We start from the raw sequence: 18539 nt of genomic DNA on the forward strand, positions 1-18539 counted from the left end.
GGCCTTTATGTCTGCAGCCCCCATAGCACAGAGGCTTTTATGTTATCCATGCTGCTTGTTTGTTCTGAATGTTATCAGAAGGTGGGGCGAACATTTGTGAGCAAAGCATCCTAAGTACATTCAGTTTTCTTTTCCAAGACAGACATTCCGAATATGTATGAGCCAAAGGTCTGTTACAATTCTGCCCCCCCCCCGCCACCCCCCCCCCCCCCCGCCGCAAAGTTCAGCTTTTTATTGAATGTGTTACAAAGGAGGTTTAGTCAAAAAGACCAAAGCCTAGGTCATCATCAGATTCCTCAAATTCTTCTTTCTTGGCTTCCACTTTCTTCTCCTCAGCTGGGGCAGCAGTGGTGGAGGGGGCAGGACCTCCTGCTGGTGCAGCACCAGCTGCTGGGCCAGGCCCACCAGCCCTACGTTGCAGATGAGGCTCCAGATGTTGACATTGGCCAGAGCCTTTGCAAACAAGCCTGGCTGGAAAGGTTCAACATTTACACCAGCTGCTTCCAGGAGGGCATCGATCTTATCCTCCGGCACCTTCATCAGTCACCTTCATGGTTGTGTAGGATAAGGGCTGTAGGTGCAGACAGAGGCCATGGTGTGGGGGAATGCTGGGCAAGCGCTGCGGGGAGGGGTGCTAACTGCTGTAGGAAGTGAGGGCCTGACCCCAACACGGCCTTACCGCCCACCCCCAAGGACCAGCGCCTTAGCAGCAGCTGGGGGAAGCCTATTACAGTTCTCACAGGCTATAAAATGGCAGCTCACTTGTTCACTTACATTTTTACACAAAACAACTTAGCATTCTGAGCATAACCAACAATTGTTATAATACTTACATTACAAAAGTTCACTCTGTACCCGTTACTGAGGAAAAAACACCTATCCAACTATGTGGACGCCTAAAGGAATTCACTAGCTAGGAGAATTATTTCAGAGTAGGACAAATAGCAAGTTAATAGTTAAACAGCTTTTATTGTCATCTGCCTACCGCCTTCATTAAGATAGCACAAGTACATTTAAATAGCCAGCATATTCAAAAGTGGGAAGTTGGATGTATTTTATTTTTTACATATACCACCAAAAATAAATGTTAAGGAGAATTTCTCAAGGCCAGAATGATGTAAATGCACTCGTTTTTCACTTCTGTGTAGCTTAGGAAAAGGGGCTGGATGTGCACTTCTGAAATTCCAACCACTTTTTTTCAGAGGTGTAAGATACTGAAAGGCTGAAATATAGACAAAAAAATGGGACCTAACCCAGGTAGATGGGAAACTCTTCCTCAGAGATGGTATATACCAAACTCTGTAATGTTTACAAGTAGGACAAAGGGGTAAGGTAGGAAGAAAGGGCATCAATCTCAACTCCAGAAGCTCTGAGGTTTTCGAGAACTGATGAGAACTGTCTTATTTAAGGTAGTCTTATTACCTTAAATTTATACAGCCCTTCAGTCTTATTAACATATCAGGGCCTAAGCATAATTGGGCAAATAGTATTCCCACATGCCAAACAACACAAAGTCCAAAAATTAACTGATCTTTCAAAGTGGCAATGCCAAGGCAAGAAACCTGGGGTACTAATTCCTTTTCCAGTGTCTATTACATCATACTGGTTGTTTCTTGAATAGGTTTCAATGTAATCTTGCCCAGAGCTTTGGTAAGACAAGTTCAGTTCTAATTATCTCCTCCCTCCTTCAAATAGGAGAAACTATTTACATTATGTCATGCTCTCCCTGACTTTATTCTTAAATAACCTTTGGCCTAGGCCAACCCCAAACATTCTGAACCATGGTAAGCTTCTCATCTAGATAATCAAAGTAAGTTTTAAAATTTTTGCCTAAGTCGTAGCAAAGCTCTCTTTAGGACCCTTATAGGTTAGTTCTGCCAGCCAACAAAAGCTTAAGTGCCCTGTCCAGCATCTTTTCTAAATGGTCCTCTGACTTAACGTTTTCACATCTCCTTCACAGCAAGTTCCATCCGTGGGAGGCTGTCTGCAGTATCCACTTATTGGAGAGCACGAAGATTAAATCCAGCTCTCTTACATATTCCAACCTGCACATTTAAAGTGAATGTATTCTCCTCCATCAGAAAAAATCTGGCTATAGTATTTCAAATCTGTTCATTGCACAAAACTTTTGCCCCAAATTTATACCCATAAATTTCCAGAAAAGTAAGCAAAATTCTGGTTTGTTATCGTAGAGCTTTATAGAGTAGAATCATTGGGAAATTTGCTTCCAACAAACATAGTCTAATAATCTACATGCTTCAAAATTGACAGCTGACAAACTTTGTCCAACGACATGTTGCTCAGGCTGACTTGAAGCCCGTGGCTCCAACTGCTTTAGCGATCAGCAAACTGTGGCCTCCGGTCTGTTCTTGTAATGCCCATACACTAGGGTTGGTTTTTATGTATTTTTAATGGTCGAAAACATGTCAAAAGAAAAAAACTATTTGAGACCCTTGAAAATGACATGAAATCCAAATTTCAGTGTCCAAAATAAAGTCGAGTGGACACAGCCATACTTGCTCACATCTTGTCTAGGGCTGCCTTTGTGCTCCCTCAGCTGGGTGGGCTGTTGACCAAAGACCGTATGGGCCACAGACCTTAAAATATTGACTGAATATTTACAGACCAGATTTGCAGACCCTTGATTTATCCAGTTTTAACATACTTCAGCTCTGAATGCTAATTTGCTCACTTAAAGCCTTAGTTTGCTTTCAGTGTTTTCTGCTGCAGAGAAGGAGGGAAAATTGTTTTCAAAGTAATCACTAAAGACGGTTAAGTTTCATACCCCCCTTTTGTGTGTATTTACTTTGCAAAAGCAGTATCTTTATAAATAATACACAAGTGAATTTTAGTGATACAGCTCATCGTAAAACTCCTGTCCCTGAGCAAGGCCCAGTAGGGCAATGCTGACTTCCACAGCTCTGGCACTGTTTCCAGAGCTTCAGAAAATGGGGTAACCCTCTCTTGCCAACAAGGCCCAGGGTGACCCTGGCCTTAATTCTTTAGCGGTAGCAACTTCCTTTTCGACCTGTGAGGGCATTTGTGTGCTTGTTTATTTTAGTGTAGGAAGACATAATTTAACATTTATTCAGATTTAGAAAATGTCCATTGACTGCCACTTCATAGTAGTGCCTTTGGAAATAGCACTACTCTTCTGAAGTATATACTTAAGGTAAATTGCTTGCTATTTATAAAGGCAGTGATCATTAAATAATAAGTAGATATACATATAGTCACTTACATCACTAAAGGCTGACATTATGCCATGGACAATTTAGTTTGCAATCTTCAAATTTAAAAATAGACCAGATTCTGGTCTTCAGATTATTTGCCTTCTGCCCAGGGCTGGACAGATTGCTATCAAGATGCTAAAAAGAATGTTTGAAAGAACAATAACTACTTCGATAGGAACTTGTCTTAATTTTTTTTTTTTTTTTGGTAAGGACTGCCTTTCATAAACTTTCCTTCAGTTAAGAGAACTTCCTCTTTTTCATGACTTGTTAATGCCATAGACCATTTGCAAATGGGTTGCGCTTAGATTAATAGAGCAGCTTTAAGGGTTATATATAAAACTGGTGTCCTCTTCATCTTTTCCAGAATCGGTACACCTGCAATTTGAAGATCAATATATAGAAATTAAAAAGAGGAGTTGCTTTTTCATTACATCAAACAGTACACTATACATAATGTTACATAAAGTTTGAGGTACTTGAGATCAGCTAAATCATTTCTGAAGACAAAGGAAAAAAAATGTGTTTATCCCCATTCTAGGACTGTTGGTAGTACAGACATGTGGATAACCAACTCCTGAGGTAACTGGACCCTGAGAGGGGAGGGGGCACAGGTGGAGACAGATGGTCTAATTCCTGCGCTGACCGGGTGAGGAACAGTTACAGTGAAAGTAACTGGCCTCCCTTATCATAACTTAGATTTCACAGTCTTACTAAATATATTTTAATACAGCATGCAGTACATACAAATATCACATTAGTTCTTTCCACAGTAGTTCCTAAATTAGGACCTAACTGGACTTACTACATTTTCACCAGAGTAGGGAATTCATAACTGTCAGTTACTTAAGCAGAGACAAACCTTGGTTCTAACTTAGAATTAATTATAAACACCATGGCAGAAATGACTATTGGTATTTGAAGTTGGTGGGAGAAGGGAAAAGAAGTAAAAAAAGGCAGGTGCAAAAATGAGACGATTCCTTTTAGTTTTGCTAAAGTATATGAAACTTTTTATTGGATGTATACATACAAGTGAAGTCAGAGCACTAGATTCTACCCTCTTGAAAGGCTGGTCCAGACTGCTTTCAACAAGAGGTAAGAAAGCGATAAGAAAGTGCCTGCAACCACCTTATACCTTCCTTCCTTCTTTCAAACATAATCTTAAATCCAATCAGCTTGCCAAAAAAAAAAATTTAAGATTTTATTTATTCACTTTTAGAGAGAGAGGAAGGAAAGGAGAAAGAGAGGGAGAGAAACATGTGTGGTTGCCTCTCACATGCCCCCAACCAGGGACCTGGCCCGCAACCCAGGCATGAGCCCTTACCAGGAATCAATCCGATGACCCTTTGGTTTGAGGCGGGCACTCAATCCTTGAGCCACACCAGCCAGAGCAATAAGAACTTTTAATAAGTCTAATCGAGACACCACAGTCTCCATTCCCCTACGAAGTTTCTTCAGCCCTACAAAGTGAAAAAGAGAGGGACATAGAACAAAATCATCCTGCTTTGCCCACCTGGTCTTTCTCGGGAAAGGAAGCTATTGATATAAGACTCCCATTAGCTTTACTTCCAGCTAGGCCTCTATCATTAATTTGTTTTTAAAGTGTGGTGGTCTTCTGGGCCCAAATCTCCTAAAAGGAGTTTCCACAAATCAGAGTGGTAATAACCAAGTGTTCCGTGTGGTATTGGCAAATCCAGAAAGTAATTCTCTGTGCAATTGGAGTGGCTAAACACTTCCTGTGGGTCTGTTCATTCCCCACCCCAGCATCTGCTCTTCCAGCACGTCAAGGTCGCTTAGAATTTGGGGTCTAGGGTTGCCAGGTAAAATAGACATCAGCTAAATCTTCATTTCAAAAAACAGTGATTTTTTTTAGTATAAGTATATCCCATATATTGCATGGGATAGATTCACACTAAAGAATTAAGCGTATAATCTCAATTTAATCTGACTTAATCTTTAAATCTGAATTTCAGATAAACAATGTAATTTTTTAAAGTATAAGTAGGTACCATATATTGAATGGGGAATACTCATACTAAAAAAAATCTAACCTTTTCTCAAATTTAATGGGGCATTGCATTATTTTGGGTTGTTGTTAGGTTGGAGTTTTCATTTCCTCTCTCTCTCTCTTTTTTTTTTTTTTGCTAAATTTTGTAAACCTACTTTTATCCCATAATAAATCTCAAAAAGGCTATCTTTCCTCGTCTGTAAAACATCTTCTCCGAGACCACATTTCTGGAATAATAAATTTAAAAATCTGAACTGCCTTTACCTACTAAAGAAAAAGAAATCAAGCCATTACTTGTAGTTTTCTGCACAAGTTGCTTAATTAACAGGGTAAATAAAAAATAAAACCAGAACTAGAAAATTAGCAATCTTTTTATTTCCGAAGATATTTTCAGGTACTTTCTATCCTTTCAAGATTTCTTAATATAATAGATATGTCAACCTAAGAACATCCAAACCTGTAAGACTTTTATGAGCTTATTTGACCCAAGCTGGCAATTGCCAGGAAGTAAAATCTCAAGGGATTGAGAAAATGCTTGGGAAAATGGAAGCTTTACCACTTACTTTATACTTCAGAATCAAAGGGGGAGACATAAGGGGGTTTACATGAAATTCATTGATGATAGATTAGGGAGGCAGGAGAAAGCAAAGCGAGAAAATCTCTGGAATTGGATAAAAAGGAAAAAGTTGACATAGTTCTTTTACATAGGCGGGTACAGATGGGATAATGAACAGTTAGCAATTAACATGATAATAACATGTTAATTGAGGGGATTTGTGGTCTCTCGCTCTGGTGTGGTGATTGTGCTTTGAGGGGTCCAGAAAAAAGAAATTACTTTGATATTCTGAAGGCATATTATCTGGTTTCTTATCTTAGATGCAAAAAGATGACAGACAAGCTCAGTTAAGGTGAAGATTGACCTTTGTTAGGGAAAATTACCTCCCCAGGATGTGACTGCCCATTTTGAACTGCTTTTAGTTAGGGATTTTTCATTTCAGACCACCCGTGTCCTTACTTTAGGTCTCTTGAGTTTGTAAGGCCTGCCAGGCAGGCGTCTCCTGAGTTTGTCAGGTTTAGCATGTGGCTGCTTTTTCTTCCATAGATACCTAAATAGGTAAACAGCTTAAGTGGAGCAACTCGAACCCGTCAACTTCGTGGCTGTTGCTAATGCATGTAGTTGATGGGTAACGCCACAGAAGTTTAATCCCATGTGACCCCAGTGATGCCTTGCTAGTGAAGTGTGGTCCCAGGACCTGCAGTGTTAGCCTCACCTCTGAGTGCCTTAAAGTCAGAATTCCATGCTGCACCCCAGAACTTCTCCATCAGAGTCTCCACTTTAACGTGGTACATTAAAGTTTGAGAAGCCCTCAACTAGAAGATTCCGTTTCTCACACAGAAATTGGTCTTTTTGTTTAATACCATGTTCAAATAATCTTTAATAAACTCTCCTTTAACACCTAAGAAAAAATAGCTTCTTTTGATCAAATATCTTCAAGGTATTGTTATGTTTCTATCTTATTCATAAGAAAATCCTAAATGACCATTTCTAATATTGTTTTATATAACAAAATAAGAAAAATGTAAATTTGAAAATGACTCTCATAAGCACTCACTCGACAGCCTGTTATAAATAAGAGTCTGTTGCTCTTGATTAATAGCCTATAGAGCAGGTGGCACATACTTCCTGGCCCTGAAATCACCGAGTCTCTTTTATACTTCTTCATTTCATGTTGTAACTGACACAAGAATATTCACGTGCCAACACCACACATTCGTATATTCATATCCCTAGGTTCCTCTGAAACTGAACAAAGGGCATGTGTTTAAGCCTGTGGCAAATTCCAATCTATTCTTGTGAAATTCTAAGTTTTAAAAGTCATTTAAAGAAAGTTGCATAGATTTAAATTCCTTTTGAGTTAAAAAAATTCACTTTTTAAAAAATTTTTTAGATTATTTTATTTTTGTTCAATTACAGTTGTCTGCATTTTCCCCCCACCCCAGCCAAACCCACCTCCCTCCCTTGCTTCTACCCTACTCCTTGGTTTTGTCCATGTGTCCTTTATAGTAGTTCCTGAAAAATTTTCCCCCTATTGTCCCCTCCCCCCTCCCCTCTGGTTATTGTTAGATTGTTCTTAATTTCAGTGTCTCTGGTTATATTTTTTTTGCTCTTTTCTTTTGTTGATTATGTTCCAGTTAAAGGTGAGATCATATGGTATTTGTCCCTCACCACCTGGCTTATTTCACTTAGCATAATGCTCTCCAGTTCCATCCTGCTGTCAAAAAGGGCAGGAGCTCCTTCTTTCTCTCTGCTGCATAGTATTCCATTGTGTAAATGTGCCATAGTTTTTTGATCCATTCATTTACTGATGGGCACTTAGGTTGCTTCCAGTACTTGGCTATTGTAAATTGTGCTGCTATGAACATTGGGGTGCATAGGTCCTTTTGAATTGGTGTTTCAGGATTCTTAGGATATAATCCTAGCAGTGGAATTGCTGGGTCAAAAGGCAGTTCCATTTTTAGTTTTCTGAGGAGATTCCATACTGTTTTCCATGCAGCCAAATCTTCACTGATATGTCCCCTAAAGTAAGAGACATAAAGGAAAGAATAAACAAGTGGGACCTCATCAAATTAAAAAGCTTCTGCATGGCTAAATAAAATAGCATTAAAATGAAAAGAGAACCAACTATATGGGAAAACATATTTGCCAATGGTATCTTAGACAAGGGTTTAATCTCCAAAATATATAAAGAACTCACATGACCCCACTCTGGGATGACAAAAAACCCAATTAAAAAGTAGGCAAAAGACTTGAACAGACACTTCTCCAAGGAGGACATACAGAGGGCCCAGAGACATATGAAAAGATACTCAGCATCACTAGCCATCAGAGAGATGCAAATTAAAACCACAATGAAATACCACTTCACACCAGTCAGAAGAGCCATCATAAACAAATCAGCAAACAAATGTTGGAGAGGCTGTGAAGAAAAGGGAACCCTAGAGCACTGTTGGTGGGAATGCAGACTGGGGCAGCCACTGTGGAAAACTTCACTTCCTAATGCCACCTGTCTGTGTTTGTTTTTTGTTTTGGGTTTTGTTTTGTTTTTTTTAGAAGTTACAGTGTTATATCATAGAAAGAATTCTGGAACTGGAGTGAGAACATCAGAAGGCCTGATATTTAAAACTAGTTCTGCTGCCGCTGACTGGCTGGGTGACTTTGGAGGTATTACTTAAACATCCTTCACCAACATCCTTCCATCAAGTTTTCTCATCTGTCAGATGGAGACAATAGAGTCTGGCATTGTCTCACCAGATTCTTGTAAGAATCAAATTAGGTAACGTGTGTGGGTCTTCATGGTGACTACTATGTGCAACGATGATTTGCATAGTGATCAGCTTTAGACAGGCTGGCAGTTGACTAAATATTATATGATGTGATTTCTTGCAACGTGCCTAATTTGGAAGAGAGGCAATGTTGATTTGAACAGTTCCATCTATGCACTGCGAGCTGAACCAGAGAGCACATGTCATACCAACATCCAGCTGGTGCTATAAGTCCAAGGCAACCACAACTTTCCCTTCTGCTCCTTAGAAATGTGATGTTCGATGTTCAGGCTGGGAACGGAGGCTAGCTCCAGGACACCTGTTGATGAACTCCTCATCAGGGTGCCACTCATTGCTCTGTGAAGTCGGAAGACACAAGGGTTGGTTTGTTTGTTCTTGTCTGCCAGAATTCTACACGACTTCTCCTGCATTTTTCCCAAGGAAAAAATTATTAATGGATTACATGCTTCTAAATATGTTTAATTACTCAACTCTTTTTATGAAATTACTCCAAGGAAGCCTTGAATATAAAATATTACTCCATCAGCTATTCCACTGACAACACGTTTTCACGCAGCCATCGTAACCACACCATCACATAATTGTCGTAGTAAGTTACAAGGTAGCACTGTATCTTTTCCAGTGACATAATCCCAAATTGGAAGACGCTGATGGTCATTTTCGTAAAAGACACCTCAGGGCAGAGAACTCCCCCCACCAGAGAACATGGACAAGAAACTTATTCATGTTTTTGTTGTTGTTTTAATAAATACAGCATAAATTCATTAGTCAGAGTCTGAAAAAGATGAGGGGGGCGGGGCATGAGGGGACACATGCCTAATCTTACCGCCTTCACACAACGATTGCGAAAACTATTTTCAATGTTGTGCAAACCTCTCATTGTCTGTATTCACATTTAATAATTTTTCACATAAAAATTTTTCTTAGCATGTTAAACGCTGTTTCCCATATCCTACATAATGCTTCTATTGGGTTGACCAAAAAGTTTTAGTTTTTTCCATACAGTGGCTCTAGTAGTGCTTCGTTGTCTTTAACTTCATTCAAAACGATTTTTGTTATATGGTGTGGTGGCAGCTGTCATATCAGTGTGTATTTAAAACAACTTATCAAAATTGGTGAATTTTTGTGCAGCCATTTTAATATTGAAATGGAAGAAAATATGCAATGTTTGCAGCATATTATGCTTTAGTATTTCAGGAAAGGTAAAAACACAAAAGAAATGCAAAAAAAGATTTGTGCAGTGTATGGAGAAGGTGCTGTGACTGATCAAATGTATCAAAAGTGGTTTGCAAAGTTTCTTGGTACTATTGACACTTGGCCAAATATTTCTTTGCTGTGGGGCTGTCTTATGCATTGGAAGATTTTTAGCAGCAGCCCTGGCCTGTAGCCACTAGAAGCCACTAGCAGGAGATAGCTGACATACTCAAAATATCCAAATCAATAAAGTTATTAGTGAAAATGAAAAATGTGTCTTTTATTTTATGGAAAAAACTAAATGAACTTTTTGGTCAGTCCAATACCTTTGGTGTTTTTGCACATTCTTCTGCCTGGAATGTCTTTGCCTGGTAAATTTAAGCTTAGCCTTTCTCTTATCTCAGATGTTAATTCCTCTAGGTCCTTGCTGCTCAGACTGTCTCCGTGGACCAGTAGCATCAGCACCCCTGGGAGCACCTTACAAAAGCTCCAGCTCCACCCCAGACATTCTCAGTTGGAATCTGTACTTTAATAAGATCCACAGGTGTCCATTGTTATGGGTTAACATTTGAGAAACATTGTTCTGGAAAACCTTCACTGCCTCCCTAATCATTGCCTCCCCCCACCTTCCCACTGGCCCACACATTCAGAATAGGTTCGGAGGCTTGTGATGGTTTGTTTGCCTTTAATTCCCCACACATGGGCCTCCCCAGCACATAAATTGGTTGGAGGTGGGGATGGAGTTCGTCTTTTCCACATCCCGTAGTCTAGTGCCGTGTTGACCTGTTCACTTTTCAGAACTGTTTCATCATTTTCTGCCACCACCGCTTTGTAGGTGAAGAGACACAGATGACAGTGTACTTCCGTGCTGGGAAGTGGGGTCCTAAGGTAGGGCTGTCTTGCTCATTGGTCTGCAGTTTTCTTTGTTTGTAGGTTTCACTCCCACAAACACGGTGGGGTAGGGGGCATGCTTCTCTCTCTCTAAGTAATTTCTGAAAGCCCACTGCTGGAACTTTGTCCCTTTTGCTTACAATGTTAATATCTGTTACACATCAGTATCCCTGGGAGGAATTGCACGTTTCACTTGATGTGAAGGTTGAGCAGCAGGCAGGTTTTGGCAAACGTTTGGGAGACACGCAGAGATGATGGTAGAGCGCTGCAAAACAACTTTTGACAGATGTTACCATGTTTTTTTATATTGAATCATGCCATAGGTCATTTTTCCATTAAAAAAAATCACATTTCTTGTCTATAAAATTTCAGGGTGGGACTCCCCCCACCCCATCCTGCCTTTCATCCAGCCGTGTGTTCAAAACGAACTACTGAAAGGGATCCATGGCCCCCGCCCCATGTTTGTTTTAAAATTGTAGACAAAGTGCACTGATGTTTACTCCCACACTGGTGTTTCTAAACTCACATGAAAACTAAACGAGAGCTGAGCTCCCGGGAGCTTTCAGTGAGTTCAGGAACCACTTGATCTTTTGATTGTGGAAGGAATATTTTGGGGATGGAGAAGCGGACGGACAAGCTGATGGAGGGAGGCTCGGCCAGAGGCTGCTGTTTTGAAGCAGCAGGAGACGGACGGGGGGATTTGCAATGAAAATGGGCCCAGAAACAAGACACTTCTGTCCTGCAGGGCGGTTGTTTGTCTTATGCCAAAGGAGCGAGAGGTTCCTGGTACTGCTTACCAGCAGCACTTCTCACAATTGGCCACACAGGCCACAAGGAGGATAATTATATTCAAGAATGTGTGACTTTTCCCCCCTTTCCAGTCTTCCACTGTGCTTACTCCTCACCAAGAACACCAGCCCCAGAGGAATTAGGACTCTGGGTTAGTCAGGTTTATCTCCTGTGGAAGCACGTATTAGGCTGTCTTTCTGTCCTGAACTGCTCATCCGAGTGTTCGTGGTGATGCTATTCATGGTGATTTGCCCAGACCTGGGACCTTGGGTGCGGTTTGGTATGTCGGTTGACACCTTCAGAGTGTGCCTCGTTGAGCAATCTGACGCAGGTGAGCTGTGCGGGATGGGCAGGACAGCTGCTGTGTTCTACGCACTGCAGCATCAAGCCTGAATCCGCTGAGTCATATTTCCCTGTGGGGCTTGTGGCCCATCCCAGTGGAGATTTTTAACAACATATTCCTTGTCAGGTTTAGTGCTGTTTTAAGGGTTGCTCTTGGAATCTGAAAACCACGTGCATTTTTTGGTTTATTTTTGTTCTTCCCACATTTGGGGGGTTTGTTTTAAATGTTAAATAATTACTAAGCTTGGGCTTTTTTACGACTCTGCTAATTTTGTAGGACTGTGATGGAGAGACTTTTACACCTTCTGATTTCTTTCTGAAAAACTGCAAATATTTATGATTAATAATCATGAGTAGGAGCTCTAGAGATTAAAAAATTAAAGGAGCAAGTTAAAATTATTCCCGGTATAAGGAGTTACAGAAATGATAGTCAAAGAGAAAGCAACATCTACCAAAATATTCAAAAGAAAAATTAGCATGAGTTAAGACACAGAAAGTTTGTCTTTAATCATCCCCCCTTATTCAAGCAATGATTTTCTCTTCAAATATCTGCAAGTTAGGCACAGTATCATTCTTCTGGTTCTTATTATACCAATTTAAACCGATTGTCCAGGGACCTGGTTCTCATCCCAGCTCTGCCTGAAGCACACTCCAGCACACCTCAGTCCACCTGTGGCCCCTAGCCTCATTAGTAAAGGGGGTATCTTAACTCCACCTGTCCTTTCCCCGCAGGTTATGTGACTATTCTGAAAGGTGGTTGTTAATCCATCTTTCTTAGAATAAAATACAGGGTCCGGCACAAATAATGCCCCCTTTTTTATTACAAAATCATAAGCATGTAATTCTGTAACATAACAACATCACACTCAAGCATACTATATGACATTTTAGGTGAATATTCACATTAGAACTATAAATTATTACACCCATAGTATTATCCTACCAACCACATTCAAGCAGGCCTTGTTTCTGCCAGACCCCATATAATAGAAAATGCCATGGGAACTATATTTTTCCTTTGGAGAATCCGTAAATTTTTCAAAACACAAGGAAAATAGTTTTGACAGTCCATTGGAATTACTCAGTTAATTTGGAATAGAAAGCGCAATGATAAAACTCCACTTAACATGTGGAGAATGCCATAGAAATTCCTCATAGTATGAACGCAGTGCGATTTCTAGCAGAGCAGACACGTTTTTAAAAAGCATTTACTCCTGAGCTCACTTTTCCCAGTGAGGTTGTGAGTGCCAGGTCATCTCTCCATCAATGGGCCTGGGCTGAAATTTAACGAGGCATCTTATCCTGTTGCGCAAGGGAAGACGTTGGAAAAGCAGAACTGCTAACCCCATCTGGCCTGAGCTGTATTGCGCTGCCCCAAATATAGGCAGACGAGAAAGCCTGCATCCGATGGTTTCACATAGCTACGCTGTTACTGACACCCACATGGACGGCACCCGCCTGCCTAAGGCACCAGAGCGTGCAAGGACAAGAAGAAAAAATTGGCTTAAAACACAGGAATTACACCATGGTTACCCATCTTTTGAGGGAGGTCAGAGGAACCCTCTGGGCACTGTCAGACTTACTTAGATGTCACATGTTACCCCGTCCACATTTTAAATGTTACTGTGTCCACTTCTTTGGATGGTCAAAGGAATAACAGACTATAAAGACAGGACAAATGGAAAGCATGGTTTCCGCTGTGACCCAAACACTAAATCTGAACCCTGGACTCTGGAAGTGAGTCTGATACCATTCTCTCTGTGCTGCTTCCTGATGCGTAGCCATTTGGCTACAGTTCCTTATGCATCTCACCAAGGAGGAAGGGGGCCATTCTTCATTCCACCTGCTTTATAGTCGAGGATATCTCATTAAAAATAGCTAAAAGAATAAGTGAAAATAATTATCATAAACTTCTCAGAATGATGATGCACATGGTCTTTCTCGTGTATGTAGTTTGTCTCATGTTATTTTTCTCGTTAGAACTTTACTTTTGTATATTTAGCACTATGAATATTCTATTCCAGAACGGAAAGGGCAATCTATGACTACTATGGGAAGTAGCAGATGGATAAAGGAGGATTCTAAGAAGAGGGTGGTTAGGCTCAGTCTGAATGAAAGTACTGGATTTCCATTTAGTTAAAGCCATCACATTAGATAATTTCCGAGGATTATTTTATTTTTATAGAAGCCCAAATCACAGAACCATAACTTGATAACGTCATCACTGTTCTTAACATATACCATCAAAATCCCATTATCTGCCAGCTAAAATTTTTCAAAAGCCCTTGAATACACAGTATGGGTCATTTGGTAATTTGCCTTTCTTAAGGAAAGAAATGTTTTATTTTATACCATGCGCAATACTCAAGACTCAGGGTTATTTGACCCCCTTTACTTGCCAGATACTCTCATTTGGTTTTGGTTTCCCTGGTGTGTGCTCAGCTCCGTGCTTCCTGACAGTCCCCCCCTTCCCATGGGGGAGTTGAACTGGGCAGAGTCTTGCCCTTACCCCCTCTGCTGCCCCTGGGAAGGCCCTGAGCCCAACCCCCACCCTGAGACCACTAATTGAGGAGGTGCTGGTGGAGGCGGGGCTCTCACCCAGTAAGATCACCCTAAGGATTAATAGCCTGTGACCTTCTGTTAATGCTTACAAGCTGCTTTATTCCTAGAAAGCTATGGGCCTCCCACACTAAAGAATGTAATATACAACTAGAGTGATTTGATATCTCTAAGTAGCGGGGGGGGGGGGGGGGGGGGGTTGGAATTTAGGAGACAATTCATTCTGAAAATCCAGAGATAGCCTAGTCAACTCCTGAGAGGAAATACTGACTTCAGGTCCCAAGGGTGTTCTCTTGGAAAAGCTGGGAGCAGCTGGGGAGGCAGTAATTCCTGTCTCTTTGTGAGAAGAGCAATTTAACCTTGTGTTGATCAGAAGCTAATTAGCTACATACATAGCTCTAAAGAAAGAGAGAGCTCCTAACTTTTGCAATGGCATGCATGACTGCAAATATTTTTACAACCTTTTTTTTTCGTTCTGATACGTCTGTTATGTGCCTGTGGCTCTATGGTCATGCAAAAAGCAGTATTGGGGTGGGGGGGTTGGGGGTCGGCTAGAATTACCAGTTGTTTTTTTTTTTAAAGAAAGAGGATTTGCAATTTCTAGAGGATGTGGGAAAATGAGCTTCTGTAGAAATAAAGAACGTGCTTTGTGAAAGGGTTTGACCATGTCGTGGCTGCTATCCTAACAAAGATATTTGGTCTTTTCAATGAAGACAGAGTCACCAAGCCCAGGGAAAGCGTCTGGCTTAAGGCCGCTTGTTTCTGAGAGGAGCTGCGTAGTTAGTGCTCATGGTGAGAAGAGTAAAAGCCAACGTGGTCTCTCCTCGCCTGCAGGGAGCTCTGCAAGCCCCTGTGTACGTGGGGTGAGTTAGGTTGTGCCTTCACTTAGTGTGTGGCACAGGTTAGACTACAGAGCACCTGCCCTGGCCCCCAGGAAAACCGCCAAGGATGAAATTCTGCTCCTGTGCAAATAATAAGATGTGGGAATTTTGGAAATTCGGGGACAGCATAAACGGGAAGGCATGAGAGGTCATTTCCAAAATGCAGAATTATCATACTGCTAGTTAGAAGTCACTTGTGGTTTTGAGTGTAGGTATTTGTATCAAAAGTGTCCATTTTAATGAAGAATTGGGAAGGTAAATACAGGAGGAGGAATGACAGAAGAGAACATTTCTGGTAGGCAAACTTGGCCAACTGATTGTTGGCAGCGGTTTCTGAATGCTACAATAGGAGGTGAGACTTTTTCACTTTCTTCGATCTGCGCACAGTGGAGCAAATTCCTGACCTTATCTTGCCCACTGCCTTTCTGAAAAAGAAACTAAAAGAAAGGAGTTATCTTGTTCAATTCTAATTGCTGTCCGATCTCCTCGTTTTCAAAATTAAACTTTTCGTTTTGAGACAGTTATACATTAACATGAGTTGTAAGAAACAATATAGAGGTATGTCATGTACCCTTTATTCAGTCCCCCTCCGCGGTAACACCATAAACAGCTGTACTACAGTGTTAATCGGGATACTGACATCCACACGTGTTCTGGATACAGAACATTTTCATCACAAGGATCCCTCGTGTTGCCCTTTTACAATCATACATGCCCTCTTCCCTCCTTAGCCCCTGGCGACCACTAACCTACATTCCATTTCTACAGTTTTCTCATTTCAAGAATGTGAGATAAATGGAATCACACAGTTTACAACCTATGGGATGGGCTTTTTTCACTCAGCATAATTCTCTGGAAATTCACCCAGGTTTTTGTAACTATCAATAGTTGGTTTCTTTTTATGGCTGAGTAATATTCCCTGGTGCGGATGGATGGACGTACCACAGTTTGTTCAACCATTAACCTGTCAAAGGATATCTGAGTTGTCTCCAGTTGTTGACGACCACTGTGAAAAACTCTGCTATACGCATACCTCTTAACTTCTCTGGAAAAATTCCTAGGGTACAATTAGTGGGGTGTAAGGTAATTGCATGTTTAGCTGTTTTGTTTTTAAATCAAAGTTTCCCAGAGTAGCTGAACCATTGTGCGCTCTCACGGGCAACACATGAGTGATCTAGGCTCCCCCACCCTCATCAGCACGCCATGGTGTCGGGGTTTGTTTGAGCCGTTCTGATGAAATGTGTAGTGATAGCTCGTTCTGGTTTGTCGTTTTTCTCTTACCTACCGGCCAATGGTGTTGACTGTCAATTCACGCGCTCATTTGCTATCTATACATTCTCCTCCATTAAATGTCTCTTCATGTGTTTTGCCCATTTTCCAATTGTTTGGGCTACTGGTCAGTTGTGAGAGTTCTTAATTCTAGATACTAGTCCTTTGTCAGATATGTTGTTTGCAAATATTTTCTCCCAATTTATACCTTATATTTACATCTCCTTCACATGGGCAAAGTTCTAAATTTTGATGAAGTCCAATTTATCAATTTTCCCTTTTATGGATTGTGTTTTGGGGGTCAAGGCTAAGAACTCTTTGCCTAGCCTTAGATTCCAAAGATTTTTCTATTTTTTTCTTAAACATTTCATAGTCCTTACATTTTACATTTATGTAATGATCTATTTTGAGTTAATCTTCATTTAAAGTGTGAAACTCTTGGACAGTTACTGCTCTGCATCTGACAAACACCACAGAAAAAACTCTCACCTCCTCTGACACCCAGACTAGAGGGTGCCCTAGACTTCCACCCTCGCCACACTGTCTTATTGAGCAGCTACTCTATCCCAGAGCAAGAGCTCTCCGGGTGTCTCAAATCAGTGGCAAGGGCCTGGCTTTTCAGGTAGCATGGTGTGGATGAGAGAGCTGTACTAGAGCCTGTCAGACTCGGTTAGAATCTGGCTGCATGATACCAGGCAAACTGCTCCACTACTCTGAGTTTGTTTTTTCCTTTGTAATAAGATGGTTCTGAGGATTAAATTAGATAACCTATGTGAAAAGACTTGTGTAGGGGTGCTCAATAAATGGACCTCATTCTTCTCCAAACAGATCCATTGCAGCTGTTGGAAAATTAGCAATGGGCTGTTGTCAGAGAACAGAAAAAAGCCAATTGTGCACTGCCAGCCCTGAATTTTCCAAGGGCTAATTATCTGGTTTATAGATAAACTAGGAACCATATGCTCTTGCTTCCCAGCTTGGTGGCCAATGCTTCCACTAGTACCCAGCAGCTACTTTACTAGGCAAAGAGCACAAATGAAATATTCATTCTTTTTTTTTAATTTTTAATCCTCACCTGACAATATTTTTTTTCATTGCTTTGGGGGGGGCGGAGAGAGAGAGAGAAACATCAGTGTGAAAGGGGAACATTGATTGGTTGCCTTCTCGTACATGCCCCAACCAGGGATCGCACCCACAACCTGAGTATGTGCCCTGACCAGAATCAAACCCATGACCTTCAGTCTATATGGGTCAACGCTCCAACCAACTGAGCCACACCAGCCAAGGCAACTTTATTCTGACTGGAAGACTCAGGGAAAGAAATTGGCATGATGAGAACAGATTTTCTTTAAACTTGATTTTTTTTTTTTAGTTTTATCGACTTCATTAAATTATGGGGGGAAAATGTGAAATATCCATATTAAATTCTGCTATCAAACACATAAAGAAATTCTACCTGTTTTATCTGAAAGAAAAAGTTGTCAGGTTACCAGAGTGCAGTTCTTGAAACCACTCATGTGAAATTTTCTGATTTTTAAAGAAGCCAAATTTTACAAATTACTTTTAGCTCCCTTATTGAATAGCATAACATTGAAAATTCAGCTATCACCTTTACTTTTAGTCTTTCAGCACTTACCAATTTGTTTGCATTTTTTTTTTCTTTTACCATCTCCTCTTTCCCCTATTGAAAACGTGTAAAATACCTCCTTCCTCACTTTCTTAACCTGTCTCCCAGTGACATCTCCAGAACCATGTCTGGGATTAATCATGTTGTGTTGGATCGGCCACAGATATTTTATTTTTACACAACTGATTTTAAACTAATCACCAAAGGCATTTGTAAAATGGCCATATGCAGAAAACACAGAGGAGCAATGTGCAGGGGAAGGAGGGGTGGGGTCATTTCTAATTTGTTTCTTGGGGTCGTGGGAAGACGGTTAAGGATCCTGCATATATGCATCTTAGGTCCTTGTTAGCAGCATCTGCTTGAGTCTCCTCAGTTTTCACCCACCCCACCCCTAACACTGGACCCTT

At 40.8% G+C, this 18539-nt stretch overlaps 1 protein-coding gene across 3 annotated transcripts in view; it reads left to right on the forward strand.

The window, feature by feature from the left end:
- Positions 1-18539, forward strand: part of MAPRE2 (microtubule associated protein RP/EB family member 2) — a 133495-nt gene that overhangs the window by 3307 nt on the left and 111649 nt on the right. The gene's annotated exons all lie outside the window — the stretch shown is intronic.

Source organism: Desmodus rotundus, chromosome 10 (assembly GCF_022682495.2).
Source record: "Desmodus rotundus isolate HL8 chromosome 10, HLdesRot8A.1, whole genome shotgun sequence".
Taxonomy (NCBI): Eukaryota; Metazoa; Chordata; class Mammalia; order Chiroptera; family Phyllostomidae; genus Desmodus; species Desmodus rotundus.